We start from the raw sequence: 23,112 nt of genomic DNA on the forward strand, positions 1-23,112 counted from the left end.
GCATAAAATGGATTATTATACATGATTTATAAATTTCATTTAAAATTTAATTTAATGTGTAATTTTTTAAGCATTTAAAAATAAAAATAAAATTTCTAATCCTTTTTGGAGTAGGATCCAAGTTGTGTTGGATTGGACACAACCGCATTTGGATCCAAACTTGGAACCATATATGGCGCCCACTTGAAAAGTTGACTTTTAGGGAGTGGACTAAGTCAACAAAAAATTAATAAAATTAAATAATTAAAAAATTTATAGAAAAGTAGAGCTCCTTTTTGAAATCCCAAGGCGCCTTGCTTCTTCCCAAGATTTGTCCATAAATGAACCACATAAAGCCTACTTTCAAAAAGTGATTTTTCCATTTTGGTGAAAGAGAGAAAGTGTTTCTTTGGAGACTTGTAAAGGTAGGTGGGCTTGACCCATCTCCACTCTCCACCCTCCATCTTGTCCACCCTTGCACTGTCCCCTTAAAAACTTGAGTTTTGGAAGGAGGAGGCCAAGCATCCCCCTCTGCCATTTTTGTTTTTCACTCTCTTTCTTCTCTCTTGCTCTCTTCTTTCCTCCCTCTCCTCTTTGGTGGCCTTTGAAGCTTGGTTGTTGTGGAGGCTTCATCACCCCTATCTTCTCAAGTGTAGGGTTGGGTGCCATTGGAACTCTACCCTACACAAATTAGAAGGGCTTCCCTACATCTTGGTGTTGTGTTTTGTGATGTTCTTCTTTAAGATAGGGTCTAAACACTTTCTTTATAGGGATTTTTTATGGAATAATGCCTATATCGATTATTTATGATTTATATATGGAACACTTTCTTTATAGGGATGTACTTCAAAAATGCTTTTATGTATGATTTATACTTATGTTAATAGTTGAAATGCAACTATATTGTTTAAAAATGCTTTTATATATGATTTATACCTATGCTAATGGTTGAAATGCAACTATGTTGTTCAAAAATGCTTTTATATATGACTTATACCTATGTTAATGGTTGAAATGCAACTATGTTATTTAAAATACTTTTATGTATGATTTATACCTATGTTAATGTCTTAAATGCAACTATGTAGTTAAAAAATGCTTTTATGTATGATTTATACCTATATTAATGGTTGAAATGCAAATATATAGTTCAAAAATACTTTTATGTATGATTTATACCTATGTTAATGGTTAAAATGCAATTGTATTGTTTAAAAATGCTTTTATGTATAATTTATATGTATGTTAATGGTTGAAATGCAACTATGTAGTTTAAAAGTGCTTTTATGTATGATTTATGCCTATGTTAATAGTTGAAATATAACTATGTTGTTCAAAAATACTTTTAAGTATGATTTTTAACTATGTTAATGGTTAAAATACAACTATGTTGTTAAAAAATATTTTTATGTATGATTTATATCTATGTTAATGGTTAAAATGTATATGAGTATGTTATGTAACTATGTATATGATTAACATACACGTATCACGTTTAAAAATGCACATATGTATGTTATGTAACTATGTAGATGATTAAAATGCATATATTATGTTTAAAAATGCGTGTGAATATGTTATGTAACTATGTAGATGGTTAACATGCATATAGTATGTTAAAAAATGCATGAGTATATTATCTAACTATATAGATGGTTAAAATGTATATAGTATGCTAAAAAAATGCTTATGAGTATATTATGTAACTATGTACAACAACAACAACTACTACTACTACACCTTCATCCCAAAAATTATGTAACTATGTAGATGATTAAAAATGCATATAGTATATCATGTAACTATTTAGATGATTAAAATGCATATAGTATGTTTAAAAATACATATGAGTATGTTATGTAACTATATAGTTGATTAAAATGCATATATTATGTTTAAAAATGCATAAGTATATTATGTAACTATGTAGATGGTTAAAAATGTATATAATATGTTTAAAAATATATGTAAGTATGTTATGTAACTATGTATATGGTTAAAATGCATATAGTATTTTAAAAAATACATAAGTATGTTATATACCTATGTAGATGGTTAAAATGCATATAGTATGCTTAGAAATATATATATGATGTTTGGAATACATTTATGTTTAAAATCTGAAATTTATTTAGGCATATTACTTATATTTCACTAAAAATGTATCTACACTTGTGATTATGTGAAATTTGAAAATAGCATGTGTATGCATGCATGTGTTTAACTCAATTGAACCATGTATGCATGTGAGTTTCATATATTTGAATGCATGGGATTTTACATGTATGAATGTCATTGAATTTGCATGCATGTATACATGTAATATCGTGCATAATTGAATGCATTGAGGTGTAGGTCATGCATATGTGTTTGGCTATGAGATTTTATGCAAGAGTACGTGGCATAAAAAATGTGATTGTTGTGTTTCACTATTATTGAATGTATGCTTGAGCATGACATGACCACAAACCTTGTGAACATTGCTTCATATTAATATTGAAATGTCATATGACATTAAGGTTATATGCATACATCAAGAGTATTTATGATGCTTTGACATGTATCTATTGTGTGTATATCATGAATATTACATTTCTTGTATTGTATTGTAATCCATCTAGCATGCATGTACTGTTGTAACTCGTGTGCGAGTTTAGGCCCATGAAAACCCTTGAGTGCGAAAAGCCTACACTTAACTTGGGATATGCCTTCATAGGTGAAGTGCTCATATAGGTTAAAGGCGCCAGAGTAAACTGAATTGGGTTGGATAAATATGCATCTATCCTAATACACTTGTTACCCTAAAGGGATATTTGGGCTAAGGAGCCTTGACTCGTCTAATGGTTTAAGGCACATGATTTTGTTTTAATTAATTAGGAACTAAATAACTTATTCAAATTTTTCTGGTCCACCTTAGAGAAGGTAGATGGTACAAGCATTAAGTGATATGTTACGTGTTATAGGAGCAATGACGTCTCAGTGGGTATCAAGTCACTCATAGGTTTAGTAGATTGGGGTTATCAATGTGTCCTAGGTGATATGTTCTAACTATTGCAATTAGTCTTGGATTGCAATTTTTTTCTGAACGTTGCTTTTGTAGGAACTACTCTCGGTCACAGACCACCCATTCTGGATATCTGGTCAGTTAGATACTTCGGGCAATAAAAAAAAAATATTGCATAATAAACACCTGTTGTCGTCTCAATTGTTTCTAATGATGGACCCTCGAATACCTAGGACCAGTAATTAAGAGAAAACAATGACTTATTGACACAATTTTTTGAGATTGTTATTGAATGTTGAGATACATGCTTGAATATCTTGTTTGAATGTATATGTTGGATATCTTGAATAGATTTATGATTAAGATATTTTTTGAAATGTGTTTTGCATAAATGTGATATGCCTGCATATGTTGTCTCTTGCATGATTATAATGTACATGAATATGAGATGCATAATGTGATATGCATGATTGTAATATACTTAATTGTAATATACTTTATTTAAATGTATGATTTTATCTTGTTCAATCCTTATGTGGTTGGTGTATTCACTTACTAGACTTTCATTAGTTTGACCCATTTTATAGGATATGTTCAGGTGAGCGGTGCAATACCGTGATACAGTGGTAAGATCGACATACCAAGTTCGATCAACCCATCGATCTTAAGAATTTTAGGTCTCAGTTAGACCGCGACATTTTGATTCATATATTTGAACATGTTATTGTTAAATGTTGATACCTTATGATTAAGTTTGGAATAATGGTTACTTTTGTTTCAATGCATGTGGAGTCAGATTACCAATAGAATCATTTAGTATGCGAACCTGGATTCAAGTCCAAATGAGAACTCAATCTTGTTCATTTTAGTTTGTTAGTTTTTGTAACTCGCCCAGAGTTGTCTAATTCAAACCAAAATGATTTTCGTTGTGTATCGATCCTCTCATTCGAGTTAGATTATATATATAAAAAAATAATTGGTTGAAAATTTACACTTATTTTTGGGTTAGAAATTCTGGGGCGTTACAACTTTGGTATTAGAGAATGGTTGATAGAAAATTGTTCTTAGTCTGCCCAACATCAACATCACACTGTAAGTAATTATATCCTTAGGTATCTTTGCTTAATATCATGTCTTTATGCTTATACTAAATTAAGGGCTTAGATAAAATTCTTTTTGAGTAGATATCTTGGATCATTAAATGTAATGAGCTCATTCAAGCAATGCATGACCTACCGAGGGTCGTGCGACAACAAGCTGAGGCTATACTGGCCATGGAGAGTAAGCTCGAGCAGTTCATACAGGAAACTCCCAACCAAGAAGTGTTTGGGGAAATACATGCATGTCGGAGATGTCACGAGATCCACAAGAGACAGATATGTCTGTGGGAGCTGCGTGAGTGTCTTTTCTTCGGTAGAAAAGGCACTCTATCTATGAATGCCAAGTGAAAGAGGCTCATGACTTAAGGCAACTGAATGTCAAAGATCTCAATGATGGGATATCATGCGCCAACCATGTTCCTGAGTCATTGACAATAACAAATCCAAATCCATTGGAGGTGATTGGGACAACAACACTAGATTTGTCGATCTATACACTGACATCTCCTGTTTATAGTCTAGCTTCGTATGACTCTCCTCCAGATTCGCTGATATACAAACTATCAATACCTAGATACCCTCATTCTTCGATCCTGAGACATATAAAAAATGTGAGGGCATACCGCAGACAGTTCACAAACCACCATTAGATGAGATTAGGCGCATCAATTTTTGTCAGGAGTAGTGTTGACAGACTCCTAGTTTTTGGCTTGTTTGTTTTGCTTAGTTACTGGCATCGCTGGATTTTAAACTCATACTGCTACAGAAGCATATTATAAGTGATATGACTAATCTATGTTTTAGATTTTTGTGCTCTCTCTTGTTCTTATGTCTTATGGTACAATGACAATTATATGTTACCATGTGACTTTAAAACTTAGACTCATGACTCTTATACGAATTTGTATGATTGTATAAATGACTTGCAAGGCATATGCAACAACATCATGGATACCCTCAACAACCTGGTAGGTGTTGTGGGTCAACAAATTGAGGCCATGAGGGCGATGGGCGATAACCTTCAGGAGGTAGCCCAGGACCGAGTGTATGCCACCACATGCGAGCTGCTCACCTGTGGTGATCTAGTGCAAGATATCATGTTAGTTGCTTATCAAGAGACTCTTGTTTTATTTGATTGTGGTGTAACTCATTCATTCATATATGAAAATTTTGCTAGACAATTAGATGTGCATATTGAGTCTCTGAATTATGCCTTAGATGCACATACCCTAACTGAAAATTATTTTTTATGCATGACTTGCATTCTGAACATAGAAGTATTGTTAGAAGGGCAGAATCTGCTCGTCAATACAATTCTACCCAATATGATGGATTATGATGTTATATTGGGCATTGATTGGTTATTTGAGCATCATACTCAAGTTCTATGTCAGTAAGGAAAGGTTGTATTATCTTGACTCAAAATTCCAAATGTTGAGTTTAGACTTTCTAAACCCATTTTGAAGGACCAGGTGATCTCTACGTTGAAAGCACAAAATTTCTTTTTGAAGGAGTGAACTGCTTTCTTAGTTAGTGTCATTTTGGTGGAACCACAGACCATGCCATTTGAAGAGCTAGATATAGTTCAAGAATTTCTAGACATGTTTTCGGAGGAGTTGCCTGAACTTTCTCCACATCGAGATGTGGAGTTTTGCATTGAGTTGTTGCTTGAAATTGCATTGATTTTCAAGGCACTATATCATATGACACCAGCAGAGCTTGATGAGCTGAAGAAGCAGTTGCAAGAGTTGATAGAACGAGGGTTTGTTCAATTGAGTGCATCACCATGGGGTGCAATAGTGTTATTTGTGAAGAAGAAAGATGGTTTGATAAGATTGTGCATTGACTATAGAATGCTTAATCAGGCTACTACCAAGAATAAATATTCATTATCGCGTATTGAGAATCTGTTTGATCAATTGGAGAATGTCAAAGTATTTTCAAAGATCGACCTTAGATCTAGGTACCATCAACTCAGAATAAGGATGAAGATATTATGAAGACTTCTTTTCGAATGAGGTATGAGCATTATGAGTTCGTAGTGATGCCTTTTGGACTCACCAATGTGCTTGCGACCTTCATGGACCTTATGAACCGATTTTTTTTATCGTACTTGGACATGTTCATGATTGTATTCATTGATGATATCTTGGTGTATTTTGAGAGCTTGAAGCAACATTAAGAACACTTGTAGCTTGTCTTGGGAGTTCTTAGAGAGCAACAGTTGTTTGCTAAGTTCTCTAAGTGCGAATATTAGCTTGAAGAAGTCATGTTCTTGTGTCATGTGATATCGAAGAATGGAGTATTCATGGACCCTGTTAAGATGAATATTTCACTTTTTGTTTAACTCTCTAAGTTAAATTGATAAACGTCTTAATTTTTAGTTTTAATTTGGTTTCTAATAGGTGGAAGTCATGATGGATTGGAAACAACCAAAGAACGTTAGCAATATCATGAGTTTTCTTAGATTGGCAGGTTATTATCGATGATCCATCCATGATTTTTTTAAGATCGCCTTGCCAATGAAAAAGCTCTTATGTAAGAGGGTCAAGTTCAAGTGGACTGACAAGTGTAAGGATAGTTTTCAAAATATAAAGACAAAGCTCATGACTGCACCTGTTTTACCTTTGCCTTCTCGTAAAGGTGATTTCGTGGTGTATAGAGATGCCTTTGGTATATGATTGGATTGTGTGTTGATATAGAACGATAAAGTTATAGCCTATGCATTTCGTCAGCTGAAGATTCATGAGTGAAATTATCCTACCTACGATTTAGAGCTAGCAATGGTAGTGTTTGCGCTAAAGCTTTAGCAACACTACTTATATGGAGAACAATTATAAGTTTTGACGGACCATAAGAGCCTCAAGTACTTATTCTCGCAGAAAGAGTTGAACATGAAGAAACAATGTTGGTTAGAGTTTATCAAGGACTACGAATTTACCTTATTCATTCATCTAGGAAAGGCAAATGTCATAGCAAATGCTCTTAGCCACCAAATTTGGTGGCATTTTGGCCAGTCTTGTGGGGAAAGATTGGATGCTTGTTGAAGACTTTGTTGATTGGAAACCCTTTATGATCAATCATGGAGCTATTCAGTTATCCAGTTTGACCTTTCAACCTTAAATCCTTACGAAGATTATCGTAGAGCAGAGAAAGGATCCCTAGTATGGGAAGCTAAAGAAGTGTACATAACAAGAGAATATGTCTTTTTATCTTAGCAAGGATGCAAGCATTCAGATGAGAGAACGATTTTGGGTGCCTAGTAACCCTGAGTTGAAGAAGGAAATTCTATATGAAGCCCATAAAACCAAGTATACCATCCACCCTTGAGGTACAAAGATATTCAAAGACCTACAATGGAGGTATTAGTGGAATAGCATGAAGAGAGAAGTGACAATGTATGTCTCAAAGTGCTTGACTTGCCAACAAATCAAGATTGAACACCAAAGACCCGACAGAACCATGCAACCAATTAAAATTCTGTAATGAAAATGAGAAGACATTATCATGAACTTTGTAGTAGGTATACCAAGGACGCATAAGCAGCATGATGCAATTTAGGTTATAGTTGATAGACTCTCCAAGTCTACTCACTTTTTACCTATTCAGATCAGTCAAACTCTTGAACTCGCTTTTGTGGTTGAAGATATGGTCACCGACGTCGGAAACTCACTTTTGCGGTTGAAGATATGATCTTTGTGAGAGTGTCTTCTACCAAGAGTGTGTTCAAGTTTGGTAAGAAGGATAAGCTGAGTTCTAGATTCGTTAGACCGTTTGAGATTCTTGAGTGAATTAGTTAAACCTCATATCGTGCAGCACTGCTGCCATAATATGTTCAGATTTATAACGCCTTTCACATGTCCATGTTGCGAAAGTATGTTCATAATCCTTCACACGTCATTGAGTATGAAGACATGAAAGTACAAGAGGACTTGACTATGCCAGAGAGGTCGATAGCGATTATAGACTGATATGATCAAGTTTTGCGACCGAAGATGATTTCTCTATTTAAAGTACATTAGAAAAACCATGGCATCAAAGAGTACACATGAAAACCAAAGGCCAACATGAAAGAGAAGTACCCCTGTTCATTTGATTAGTCTTTGTTATGAAATTTTATAGTTGAAAATCTTTTAAGAGGGAAGGATGTAAGATCCACAAATTTTATAAAATTTTAATTAATATACAGAAGATTTTTATATGAAAAAATCAACTTATATTATCTAACAATTTTAGTCAATTACAATGGCGTAGTAATTGCTTGGATAATTAGAATTAATTAGCATTTAATTGTTAAATTTTAAGCATTTATTCATTAATTATGACTAATTCCTAATTAACTAGCATTTAAATGAAACTATGCCTAATTAGCATTAAATGGATTATTATACATGATTTATAAACTTAATTTAAAATTTAATATAATGTGTAATTTTTTAAGCATTTAAAAATAAAAATAAAATTTCTAATCCTTTTTAAAGTAAGATCCAAGCTGGGTTGGATTTGACCCAATCTGATTTGGATCCAAACTTGGACCCATATGTGGGGCCCACTTGAAAAGTCAACTTTTGCAGAGTGGACTAAGTAAAAGAAATGATAATATTTAAAAAAATATAAAAAAGTAGAGCTCCTTTGTGAAATCCCAAGGAGCCTTGCTTCTTCTCAAGATTTGTCCATAAATGGACCATACAAAACCTACTTTCAAATAGTGATTTTTTCATTTTGGTGAAAGAGAAAAAGTCTCTCTTTGGGACTTAGAAAGATAAGTGGGCTTGACCCATCTCCACCCTCCATCCTCCCTCAACCACGCTCCACCCTTGGACTCTCCCCTTGAAAACTCGAGTTTTGGGAGGAGGGGGTCAAGCATCCCCTGCCCCCATTTTCGTTTTTCACTCTCTCTTCTCCCCCCCCCCCCCCCCCCTCCTCTTTGGTGGCTTTTGAAGCTTGGTTGTTGTGGAGGCTTCATCACCCCTATCTTCTCAAGTGTAGGATTGGGTGCCATAGGAACTCCACCCTACACAAATTGGAAGGGCTTCCTTATATCTTGGTGTTGTGTTTTGTGATGTTCTTCTTTAAGGTAGGGTCTAAACACAGTCTTCATAAGGATTTTTTATGGTAGAATGCCTACATGGATGATTTATATCTATGTTAATGGTTGAAATGCAAGCATGTAGTTCAAAAATATTTTGATGTTTGATTTATACCTATGTTAATGGATGAAATATAAGTATGTAGTTTAAAAATGCTTTTATGTATGATTTATACTTATGTTAATGGTTCAAATATAACTATATTGCTCAAAAATAATTTTATGTATGATTTATACCTATGTTAATGGTTGAAATGCAACTATGTTGTTCAATAATGCTTTTATGTACGATTTATACCTATGTTAATGGTTGAAATACAACTATGTTTTTAAAAAATGCTTTATGTATGATTTATACCTATGCTAATAGTTAAAATGAAACTATGTAGTTAAAAAATGTTTTTATGTATGATTTATATTTATATTAATGGTTGAAATGCAAATATGTAGTTCACAAATCCTTTTATGTATGATTTATACCTATGTTAATGGTTGAAATGCAATTGTATTATTCAGAAATGCTTTTATGTATGATTTATACTTATGTTAATGGTTGAAATGCAATTACGTAGTTCAAAAATACTTTTATGTATGCTTTATACCTCTGTTAATGGTTAAAATTCAACTATATTGTTCAAAAATGCTTTTAAGTATGATTTATATATATGTTAATGGTTGAAATGCAATTATGTTAAAAAATATTTTTATGTATGATTTATACCTATATTAATGGTTAAAATGCATATAATATATTAAAAAATACATATGAGTATGTTATATAACTATGTAAATGGTTAAAATGCATGTACCATGTTTAAAAATGCACACATGTATGTTATGTAGCTATGTAGATGCATATAATATGTTTAAAAATACATGTGAGTATGTTATGCAATTATGTAGATATTTAAAATGCATATAGTATGTTTAAAATATATATGAGTATGTTATATAACTATATAAATGGTTAAAATGCATATAGTTTATTTAAAAATGCATGAGTATGTTACGTAATTATGTAGATGGTTAAAAATGCATATAGTATGTTAAAAAATGTATATAGTTTATTTTAAAATGCATGAATATATTATGTAACTATGTAGATGGTTAGAAATGCATATAGTATGTTTAAAAATACATATGAGTATGTTATGTAACTATTTACATGATTAAAATGCATATATGTTTAAAAATGCACATGAGTATATTATGTAACTATGTGGATGGTTAAAATGCATGTAGTATGTTTAAAAATGCCATGAGTATGTTATATAACTATTTAGATGGTTAAAATGCATATAGTATGCTTAGAAATAAATATATGTTGTTTCAAAAGTATATATATACGATGTTTAAAATATATCTATGTTTCAAATTTGAAATTCATTTAAGTATATTACCTATGTTTCAATCTCAAATTTATTTAGACTTGTAATTATGTTAAATCTGAAAATGACATGCGTATGTATGCATGCGTTCAACCTAGTTGAACCATATATGCATGTGAGTTTCAGATATTTGAATGTATGAGATTTTACATGTATGAATGTCATTGAATTTGCATGCATGTTTGCATGTGATATTGTGCATAATTGAATGCATTGAAATATGGGTCATACATATTCATTTGGCTATTAGATTTTATGCAATAGTATGTGGCATAAAAAATGTAGTTGTATTCCACTATTATTGAATGCATACTTGAGTATGACATGACCATAAACCTTGTGAACATTGCTTCATGTTAATATTGAAGTCACACGACATTAAGGTTATATGCATACACCAAGAGTATTTATGATGCTTTGACATGTATATACTGTTTGTCTGGCATGAATATTACATTTCTTGTATTGTATTGTAAGCCATCTGGCATGCATGTACTGTTGTAGCTCGTGTGCGAGTTTGAGTCTATGAAAACCCTTGAGTGCGAAAGAATGCATCATTTTGTTGTTAATACATGCCTACACTTAACTTGAGATTCGCCTTCATAGGCGAAGTGCTCATATGGACTAAAGGCACCCGAGAAAACTAAATTGGTTTGGGTAAATATGCAGGTCTCCTAATACTCTTGTCACCCTAAAGAGGTATTTGGTTTTAAGGAGCCCTGACTCGTCTAATGGTTTAAGGCATACACGATTATGTTTTAATTAATTAAGAACCAAATAAGCCATTAAGACTTTTGTGGTCTACCTTAGAGAAGGTAGATGGTACAAGCCTTGAGTGACGTGTTATGTGTTATGGGAGCAATGGTGTCTTAGTGGGTCTTCAGTCAATCATAGGTTTAGTAGACTGGAGCTATCAATGTATCCTAGGTGATAGGTCCCAACTACTGTAGCTAGTCCTAGATTGCAATCTTTTTCTGAACATCGCCTTTGCGGCTCGCTCTTGGTATCTGGTGAGTTAGACACTTTGGACAATAAAAGATTTTATTGCATAATAAACAATCATTGGTGTCTCAACTGTTTTCAATGATGGACCCCTGAGTACACAGGATCGGCAATTAAGAGAAAACAATGACTTATTGGCATAACTTTTGAGATTATTATTGAATAATAAGATACATATTTGATTATCTTATTTAAATGCATATGTTGGATATCTTGAATAGATTTATGATTAAGATATCTCATGAAATGTTTCTTGCATAAATGTGACATGCCTGAATATGTTATGTCTCTTGCATGATTATGATATATATGAATATGAGATGCTTGAATATGATATGCATGACTGTAATCTACTTGATTTAAATGTATGATTTTATTTTGTTTAATTCCTATATGGTTGATATATTTACCTACTAGACTTTCATGAGTCTGACATGTTTTATGGGATAATGTTCAGGTGAGCAATGACGAGAGGTGCAATGGTGTGATACAGCAATGAGGTCGAGATACCAAGTTCTATCAACTCATCGATCTTAGGAACTTTGGATCTCAGTTAGACTAAGATATTTTGACTCTTATATTTGAACATGTTATTGTTCAATGTTGATACCATATGATTAAATTTGGAATGTTAGTTACTTTTGTTTCAATATATGTGGAGCCAGATTTTCAATAAAATCATTTAGTGTGTGGACTTGGATCCAAGTCCAAATGGGAACTGGATTCAGTCCAATTTAGTTTGTTAGTTTCTATAACTTGCTTACATTTGTCTAGTTCAAACAAAAATAATTTCTATTGTGTATCGATCCCCTCATTTGAGTTTGATTATGTTTCAAAAAAAAAATTTGTTAAAAATTTACACTTATTTTCAAGTTCAAAATTCTAGGGTGGTATATCTTGATTTGGGTTTCATGATAAAAAGTTTTCCCTCTTCTCATATGCCTCTTAATTTGTTCTAAAGACAATAAGTGCCAATTATGAATGTGTTTATTTTATTTTTGTAGGACATTTGGCGATTGAAGAGACTGTCATGGATGCAACAATACTTACACGAACACCTACTCATGGAACTGAGCAAAGAGAGCAACAAATACCTTATTCACTTACTGATTTATCCTACTATAAAGTATGATTGAGGCTTGATACGTTGATAGAGGAGGAACTTGCTCTATGTCAAAAAATATAGGTGACCAACACGTATAACAAATGCAACATGAGTAAGAGGAGACCCAAAATGTTGGGCTCAAATAAGCAACCAACACCTTTAGTGACCAAAAGTATTGCAAAATTAAAGGAGAGAAGCCTGTGGCTAAAACCGTCTCCCATCCTGGAAGCATCGAAAAAGGGAGATTCATGTGTGAAGCCAGTTGTAAAGAAGTTGAAGCCATTGATTGAGTCAAAAATTGTTGCTAACCTTAATCCTCAGATAGAGGAAGCAGGAGACGTAGCCACTTGCAGTGGCAGTGGTGAGATGCAGAGGGATGAGGTAGAGAAGATTTTGGAGAAGATAGGAGGGAGACATATTGAGGCGGTGAATGATTTTGATGGTCCTCAACCGAAGGAGAAGAAGAGTGAGGGTCCCTCTATAGAGGAGGTACTTCAACAAAAGGACAAGGTCCTGATTATGGAGAGTGCACAAGAGGATGCTTAGTAGTATGTAGAGGTGGAAGATGAGCCCTTGGAGGAGCAAGTGTGTGCTAGGTGACAATGACAAAGAAGGTTTGGTTCTTGTGGATAGGTATTTTCTTCAGATGTTATGTTTGTAAGATATTTGTGATCAGTTTCAATGTTATATTCAATCATTCATTAAATTGTCATATATATATATATATGTGTGTGTGTGTGTGTGTGTGTGTGTGTGTGTATTGATTCTATATTACACAATCATTCATTAAATTGTCATATCTAGATTGGTTTGTATTTTAATTATATTGTGAATTTTAAATTAATTACAGGATTCACAGGCTTAAGAGTCAGAGGATCCAGCACCCCTTATGCATCAGTTCTATTGGTTCTAAGTACATTTCTGATTCTTAATACTATCGGAAGAAGCGAAGGATTGGTTGAATCAAATGTATTTTTTAAAATTCTTGGAGGTCACACCATGACATCACCCCTCCAAAATTATTTTTGTCAAAATCAGGTTTTTGAGTTCGATTTAACCTATTGTTAAAAGAAAGAGTTTTTATAAAATGAAAATCGATCTAATTAAGGAGGGCTGATTCAGATTTTCCCTTCAAGAAATTGATTCCAACCCCTAATGGTCAAATTACTGAAATTTAAAAATGAAAGAAAACAAGGCCACACATGATATGGACTTTGTTAGAAATAAAAATTATAATTTCTTGAAATACATGAAATGTTTATTTGTTTCTTGCAAAATTTTTGTTATAAATTGTAGTTAATGTTTATATGCATATATTATGGTTCTTAGCATGCTTTTCATTATTTTTGTCATGGAAAAATATGTGTTGTTATATCTTATTGCAAAAATACCAAAACTATTTCTGAAGAAATAGGGTACAGAGAGACAGATTAATTTTTCAACCTAACAACTATGGAAACAGGATTGGCCCGTGGTAGATAGTTTATAGATTAATGTGATGTTGATTTTGAGGTTTTATTTAATATGATCAAGTGAAAAAAAATCGGAAACATGAATTCGGGTGGCCTGTTTTGGCCTACCTGAATGCATATTTTCTATTACTATGTATTTCTAGCTTGACACCCGATCAATAAATCATTTGTATCTCCCTTATTCGGATGAGTTTTTATGAATGGTTTATTGTGTTGAAATGTAACAAAATTTTATAGCTTCTGTGAAATTTTGAGCTCTGTCATCAGACTAAAAACAGAGCTGTGATAGTCGGAATAGAAAAGCATAGGCATGCACTAAATCAGTCATATCTCTCTCATCCAGAGAATTTTTTACAAACAGTTCGTGGCATCGAAAAGCTGACGAAAATTATTTGTATATGTAAACATTTCAGCTCTGTCCAATGAAGATAAATTTTTCTGTGACCTAATTAACAGTCAAACAAAATTGAGTTTTATAAGTTTTAGACTGGTTCAAGACTCAATTGACATGTACTTGTGAATATTACATGTTTTCATGTGTGCTTTTGCGAATGAACACCATAAAGTTTATGGACTGTTTAAAATCAGTTTTCTATAGGAAATCAAGTGCCAATTATGAGGCATGCATTGAATAATGTGTTGATGCACTAGCTCGCCTTTGTAGCCTTTCACTAATAAATGAGATAAATAGAGTTCGCTTTAAATCAAATGCAATTGTTAATGATTCATGCATGTTGTCTTAATATGAATGTCATGCACATGATGATATGACTGATTGGATGCATTTAGATGTAAAGAAAGTCAATGCTTTATATTGCATATGTGTTTAAGTTTAAAATGAAATAAAACATGAGCAATGATACTGAAAACGTATGTTTCAAAATATGCATCCATGGGTCCTAAAAAGGCTGAATCCTTCAAGTAGGTTAACGTGTGAGTGTTGCATGGAAAATTAATTAATTTAAAAAGCTTAAACATATGACACTAAAGATTGATACTTACAAGGAGAAGGTAAGTAGTACTAGTTTGGCTTTGTGAGTATCGTAATTGAGCACGGAAGGTTGTCATCCCCAATCACAAAGATAGGGGAACCCTCCACATTAGACTGTGGCGTGGAGGCACAAAATCTCATGAGTAAAGTCTGATGCATCAGGATGGTAGTGTGGTGTAAACACCCCAAATTTTCCAAGTTCATCCCTGGACACCCCCTTCTCAGATGTTGAACCCCTGTAACACAGTATAGGACTCTAACCCCTAGGTCCATTCTAGTTTAGGTGCCATTTCACCCTCATTTTGTCAATAAAATAACCATTTTACCCCTAAGTCACCTTAGACCCTTGTTAGTTAGGCTCAACCCAGCTCATCTTAAGTTCAGAAGAGTTAGAATGTCAATCATTTCTAGCTCCCCTAAGCTCACGATGAGTAGTGTCATTTCATTTCAGTTAAATTTGGTTCATTTCATGAGAAATGGGCTCATTTCTAGCTCGAATTTAAGCCAATTGTCCCAGAGTCAGTTAATTTCAGTCGACCCTATTCCCCTGTATCTAACTTGAGCTTACCAAGAGTTCAAGTGGTCCAGTTTTAGTTCAAGACTATTTTCTACATTCTTGAAATCTATTTCAACTAGAATTGAGCTAACCTCGGTTAGCCCAGTTAGGATTTAGCTCCGGATTAGTTCACTTTAGTATAGTGGAGTGTCATTTTAGCTCAAACTCAGTGCATTCCCATCACTCACTTCACTCTACAATAAAATTCTCATCATTTCACTGAGAATTGTGTCTGTTTTTTATCACCTGGTCTAGGAATCTAGTTGAGTCAGTGTCTTTTTAGTTCATCTGAGTTTAGAAACCCTAAAACCCAGTTCAATACAGTTTAAACTAGTTCAGCCTAGTGCCATTATTCACCCTACAGGGTAAAATCATTTCTTGGTCATTTCTATTCAGAAAGGCATTTCTATCAATTTTTAAGCCAAGGGTGATTTTCAGTTTGGACTCGGATCAATTCTTTTATTTGATACTCTATCTATATCCAAGATCCAATTCACATTTCAATTCAGTCATTGGATCCATCATCGAAGCTGATATCCATTCTCTATTCCGAACCTGGACCTTCTATTCAATTCATCCAAGGTCCAATTTGTTTTTTGAACTTGGATTATCTCATCAGATATCCCGGATTCAATTATTTGTCATTCAGGATCCATTCTTCAATTCCAGGATCCATTTCCATCACATTATCTTGATCCAGATCTATTTTCTAATTCTATCTTTGATCCAAGATCCAACTTATTATTTTCATTATCTAGCATCCATTTTAAGTGTTTTATCTTTGATCTAGGATCTCTCATCATTTTCAAACATGGATCAGACTCATGGTCTGAGATGCAGATCCACTTGTCATCTTAAAACTTCGGATCCAGATCTGAACACAAACCTTCTTCTAATTTCAAACCTGGGTTCAAAATCGATCTTTATATTTTAAATCTAAAACCCAGTGCTTTACATTTGACATTTTGAAATGCCCTTTTCAGAAAACATCCTTTTTAATATGTCAGATTTGGATCCAGATCGAATTTCTGATTTGGATTTTTATCAAACTCAAATTTCAAAATGGATCTTAGATCCAATCCAAATCCAAAAGACCCACCTAGGTGGCATCACATTTTGATATCTCTCTTTATTTTATTTTCTAATTCTTGTTATTTTAGAAGTTTAGTTGGTTTAAAACTTTGTTTTTCACCTTTTATCTTTTATTTTTATTCCTTTATTTTTAACTTTGTTTTTAAACCTTTTAATTGTTTTTAAAATCAAATGTGGGGCCCACCTAGGTGGCACCACATTTAAAGTTTTTTATTAGAGTTTCAATTAGGTTAAAGTCAATTAAGAAAAGTCAAAAAGTAAAAAATAAACCCAATTAGGATTCTTTGAGAAAATTGCCCCTCTACTCTCAAAAATTTTTGAAACTTGTTAATTAAATCTAGAAGCCCTATCTCCAGCCCAAAAATTATTATAAATAAGGCTTCAAGGGGGGACGTTCAGCCAGATCAATGCTCTCTACCTTATCTCCTTCTCCAACCCAAGGTAAAATCCTTCTCCCTCTCTTGTTTATTTTTATTTTTTTTCTTCTTTCTTTTTTTTCCATGGTGTTGCCCCTTTTTCTTCTTCTTCTTTAATCTATTTTTTGTGTGGTAGCATCAATGGCTAATCCAGCCATAGGTAAACCCTCAACCTTTTGCCCTTCTCATACTTTTCCTTTATTGATTTTATCTTAGCCAACAAGAAGACAGAGGTTCGATCTTTCATAGATCGAATCCCTCTTTAATCGGCTACATCAAAGTAAATCTCATGTAGTTTTTATTTTCTGTATTTTTATTTATTTTATAAGTATATTAGATTTATATTTATATTGTTTCATCCATGAAAAATAAAAAATATTGCATATGTGTTTTCTCTTTTCATTTTATGCATGTTAGATCAAATTCTTGAATCTTGTTAGACAGTCCTGCATGAATCTTGATTTTGGCCATGCATTAACAACGTTATTTTATGTGTATTTTTTTGTCGTTTTGATCTGAATTTTTTATGAGGGTTATATCCACATGTTTGAATAAATCTGGAAAAAATTCACGATTTTTGGGCATCTGATATCCTATTTATAATTTTAACAACCAAAACCTGTTTTCTGCACCGTCAAAACGCTGTGCAGAATCAGGAGCAACTCGTCGAAGTCATATCTCTCTAACCAGAGATTGTATTTCAGATCCGTAAAAATTAACTTATTCGTCTGCGTATCTAGTTTATTTTATTTGATTTTTTTAATTTTTTATGATCGTTTACTATTTTATTTTATCTCAAAATCAGAACTTGTTCTTCTTAAATCATCAAACATTGTTCACATCCAAGAGCATCGTGTCAGAGTGATATCTCCCTAACCGGAGATGATCTCTCTGATCCGTAAAAAGTGACCGATCCGTCTGCATGTCTAATTTTGTCTGTGTGATTTTGGTGATTTTTTATTGTGGTTTTATTTTAACCCAAAACTAGAATCTGACTTTCTTGAATCGCCAATTGTTGCTCAGATCCAGGACCATCTTGCCAGAGTGATATCTCTCCAACCGGAGATGATCTCTCCGATCTCTAAAATTGATCTCTTCGTCTGCATGTCTAATTTTTTTGTATAATTTTAGTGATTTTTTGTAGGTCGTTTGATATTTTATTTTAACCAAGAACCAGAATCTTTTTTTCTTGAATCGTCCAACGTTAGCCAAAATCACGTGGATCTTGCCAAAATCATATCTCCCTAACCAGAGATTAATTTTTTGATCCATAAAAAAGAGTCTCTCTATCGTTATGTCTAGTTTATTTCTGAAAAAAATCATTAATTTTTATCTCTGTTTGATAATTTATTCTGACCTGAAACCGTGATAGACACAAAATAGTCTATTATAAAGCTTATTTTCACTTTTTGATTTAATATTTATTTCTAGAATATGCAATAAAATTTATTTTTTGATTGCATGCTATTTTTAGGGATGTTAACAGTGTCCATGTCAATTTTCATGATTTTTAGATGTCATTTGATATTTCATCTTACTGTTTTGCAAAAACCGATTCCTGCAGGATCCATGTTCTGCAGAAATACGGGCAGGAATCAATATTTTTCTATTATTTCATCTTTTTCATAAAAAGTTTTATATTTTTACATTCTGATTATTTTCTTGATCATATCAGGGTGCTCTTCACCCGATTTGGCATCGATTAAAATTCGTTTGGTCTTCGGATTAGGCATATTTCAAAACCATTTTCCAAAAAACTCTTATTTTTAACACTGTTTTGCATATAACTTCAACTTTCAGGGGTATTTTAGTTATTTTCCATCAATTCTGAATTTCTAATTTTACAATCAGTTTAGTTTTATAGTTTATTAAATCATGCAGCATCCTTTATTTTATTTATAATTTTTATTTTATGAATGCATGGGAAAAATGCTTATTTCAAGATAAATATCCCTCAATTTCTAGATATTATTGGATAAATCCTGAAAAAGCCTATATTTTTCTACTAACATGCTTGTTGATTTTGTAGAAAAGCTCAAGATTGTATTTTCTTTATTTTTTTATTTTTTTATTCAACTATTCAATATAAATTATAATCAAATACAAAAAATAGTGGACATTTCTCTTTTTTGCATACATAGATTGCATAAGCATATAGTTTATTTCATAATATTAATTGATATGGTTTGTCATGCATATGCACTTTTCCAATTCTACAATGGTGAAATATGAATGATACGTGCACCTTCTTCTAAGAAGTTGATAAACTTAGTGGAATTCGTATTTGTGGTCATAGTCAGAAAACGAATAAAATTCAGATTTATTAATTTCTTTTAAGTTACAAAACATCCTACACTCTTTCAAGTATTTTCCAAAACAATCCTTTTAGAAATCAAATGAAGTATATTCAAAATATATCTGTGGCTATAGTCATGGATATGTGGCGAATTTATTTCATCTGAATTCTATAAGGCACAAAAACTCTTTTCTATCAAAAGAATTTTCTAAAATAAGGAGATTTATCAATGATTTTTCTCAAAGTTTTTCAAAAGGAATTTTCAAAAATTGCATCCATGCATCATTTAGACTTAGGTTGCATCCTGTATGAGCCCATAGGGTTACAAGCTTAATCAGTTGTTCCCTTTCGAAATTCAATTTCAAAATATCTTCATTTTCAAAGTAATTCCAGACATGTATCATGTTTTCAATAAATTCCTTTTCAAAATCATATCACATGTGTGTTTATTTCCTTTCTGCATTCTAGGTTTCAAAATAATTTCTTAGACATTTAAACAAAGCAAGGCATACAGTTCAATCCTTGGTTTGATTACTCTTGGTAAAGGCGTCAGGAACTATTGAATCTCGTACTGGTAGGCGAGTCCCCTGTCTCAATTTTTCCCATATTTTTCAAAACGGAGGCGAGTTTTCAAAATCTTTTTCAAATGGTCAGTTGACTTGCAAAAGTAAAATTTTGCATGATGACATGTGGAAGCTTCTCTCACTCTTGGCGTTTCTCACCCGACACTGGTGAACTAGGCCAAAGCTACCCTTGTTTGAAAATATCGCCTATGCCATGGCTCTGACTCAGGACTACTACCTGTGTTTGTACCCACAAAGATAAGAATTGTAATATTAATTGATTGTGTATTTAGATAGGCATAGAATGTATCATGTAAGAAAAAAAACTTAATTAAAGATAATAAATGACTCGTGCATACAATCAACTTTTGCAATGGTAAGTGTATACATTTTTAATTGTTTATGCATCTTTAATTGTTCATATTTAATTAGATTGATTGAAAGTAATTTTGTGAATGGATACTTGAATGACAAGTTAGATATTCATACATGTAATTTTGGTGTATTTAATCTTGTTTAAATGTGTGAAAATAGAATTAGTTCTTGTCTGCATGTTTTAATTTATGTGTTTTGAATAGCTCTACCATACTGAGACTTAATTGTCTGGCCCTATTGATTCTAATTATTTTTAGGTAACAAATGAATTCACAAGCGATGGTAGGAGGTTGCGACGGGGGACCAAGCCAAGCCTTTTCCACTCCTTCGACTGTTTTGGATTGCCAACATTTATAAATGCTCAAGACTCTGATTTAAATTTTAAAATAAGTTATTATTAAATTGCAAATGTAATGGACTTTTATTTGATTTATAAATAATTAATTTTCTGAATTAAATGTGTATGGATATGAATATGATCGGGAAGTAACATGCCAAGTTTTTGTCCCGTTTGAATTTTTCGTTGCAATTTTATAAAGGTATTTCAAAAAGAAAAAAATCATGATTTTCGGGATACAAAATTTGGGGTGTTACAGATGGAGTCCCATGTAATACAAGTCGACGTCATCATCGTCATCATGCTAATTTTTCAGTTCGAAGGAGAATAGCATGGAGTAAAAATATATCCTTTAGATAATAGAATCCCTCATCTCTTTTGCGAAAACACCTCTTTCAGTTGTGAAAATGAACTCTACAAGTGAACTGGCCATCTGCTTCATATGGTGGTCACATCGAGATGATCTACTCGCTCCACCCATATACGTAGGTTCACCTCTTGGTTGAACAAGAGGGAAACCACAAGAAAAGAAAAAAATAAGAAGAGGAAAAAGAAGAAGCAAGTGGGAGAAGAAGGGGAGAATAGAGAGAGCACAAGACACTACAAAAAGAGCAAATAGCTAGGGGGGCGGGGCGTGAGCCCCTCCTCCCTTTTTATAGCCTAAGTGGATTTAGTCAAGGGCTGGGTTAATCTCAGCCCTTGATCAAATCTCAAACCCTCTTTCCTTTTTTTTCATTTCTTATTTCCTTTCCTCTTTTTTATATTATATTTTCCTTTTTTATATATATCGAATAGACTCTATATATAACATATAGCAATATGGGCTGGTCAACACCCCTATACGGGGTTTCAACCTTTCCATATTGTTTAATGTCAAACTTGTTTGCTTGGCAAGCAAATTTGACTTTGTCTATGTTTCTTTTCTTTTTTTTCTCCAAACTTTCCATATTTCTTGTTATTTCTTCCCTTCTTCTTAATGTCCAGCCCAATCTTAGAAATATCTAGGATGAGATCACACACACACACACACACTTCCTTGGGAGGCTTTCCCACTTGTTTTGCCAAGTTTGACTTGTCTTCTTAAAATATGTTTTTTAGTAACTATTTTAAAAGCCCATGTATTTAAAGCTTTAAATTTTATTTTATTTTCTTTTGTTTAAATTAACAAGGAGGTGCCACATAGGATGGGCCACACCTATGGACCTATACCATTTAATACAATTTAGTTAAACTAAATTTTTTATTTTATTTTAATTATTTTCTTAATTAATTAAATTAGGCATTTTGGATTTCAATTCTTTTGAAACTAGAATTTAAATTTAAGTGAAATGACTCTAAATGAAATTCAAATTATTTTCAAATGTATGTAAATGCTTGTAAAACAAAAATTTGGCTATAATTATTATTTATTTTTCTTTTCTAACAAATTTTGAATTCTTCATAAATGAATTTCGAAAAGAGAATTTCCACTAGGGTCGATAGTACCCTTGGGAGTTTTGAATGTATTATATATATATATATATATATATATATATATATATATATATATATATATATATATATATTGTTTGTAAATTGGATTTTAAACTCACGAAACTAAATTCAAATTTATTGAAATTATATTATATACATATTAAATTATCTTAATTTCGTCTGCAGTTTTTGTTTTGCATTTTTTTGTTTTGCAGGGAAGCGTTTGTAGGTGAAGAAAGACCATTCAAAAGGCCCTTTGAGTCCTTCAAAAGGGCCCTTAAAGTCCCTCAGATAAAATATTAGTAGCTTTTATAAGTCTGCTAATTCATTTGAAGCAGTGCATATCAAGGGACTAGACCACAAGCAACAAAAGACCCTTTGTTTATTCTTTTTCTTTTCTTTTAGTTTTAGGGTCATTTACTTTTAAGTGGGTTTGTGATAAGGTTTGTTTATTATTTTTGAACCCTTTGCAAAGAGTAACTCATTTTAATTAGTTAATTGTTTTTATTTTAAGGCAATAAAGACTGTATTTCTGTGGAATAAAAAGTTGTTCATTTCGTTCCCTAAGTTCGACCAGGATCTGACCCCAGTGTGAACCGTTTTTTATTATTTGGTGTCTGGCTTTCACAAAACGTTTTATCAAAAATATATATTTAAAATCTATTTCAAAAAATTTACACTAAATTTTTGGCACCATTGCCGGAGAACGGCGATCGAAAAGTGAGTATTCACTTTATTGTGTCTTGGTTGTTCACGTTCTATTTAGGACTGTTAGTTTTCTTTCTGCAAAGTATTTAGGATTGTTAGTTTATTTTTCTTGCTTATTAATTAGGATTGTTAGCTTGCTTTTGTAATTAGGATTTGTAGAATCACG

General features: G+C 32.5%; 1 protein-coding gene across 1 annotated transcript in view; it reads left to right on the top strand.

Annotated features, from left to right (window-relative positions):
* The window catches only part of LOC149835797 (Wound-responsive family protein), a 61,534-nt gene extending 49,379 nt beyond the window's left edge, over positions 1-12,155 (top strand). The window contains exon 11 of the transcript XR_016432368.1: positions 12,020-12,155. The gene's annotated coding sequence lies outside the window, so the exon portion shown is untranslated. The remainder of the gene's footprint in view (positions 1-12,019) is intronic.
* The last annotated feature ends 10,957 nt before the right edge of the window (positions 12,156-23,112 follow it).

This window comes from Nuphar pumila, chromosome 6 (genome assembly GCF_984573655.1).
Source record: "Nuphar pumila chromosome 6, dmNupPumi1.hap1.1, whole genome shotgun sequence".
NCBI classification, from domain to species: domain Eukaryota; kingdom Viridiplantae; phylum Streptophyta; class Magnoliopsida; order Nymphaeales; family Nymphaeaceae; genus Nuphar; species Nuphar pumila.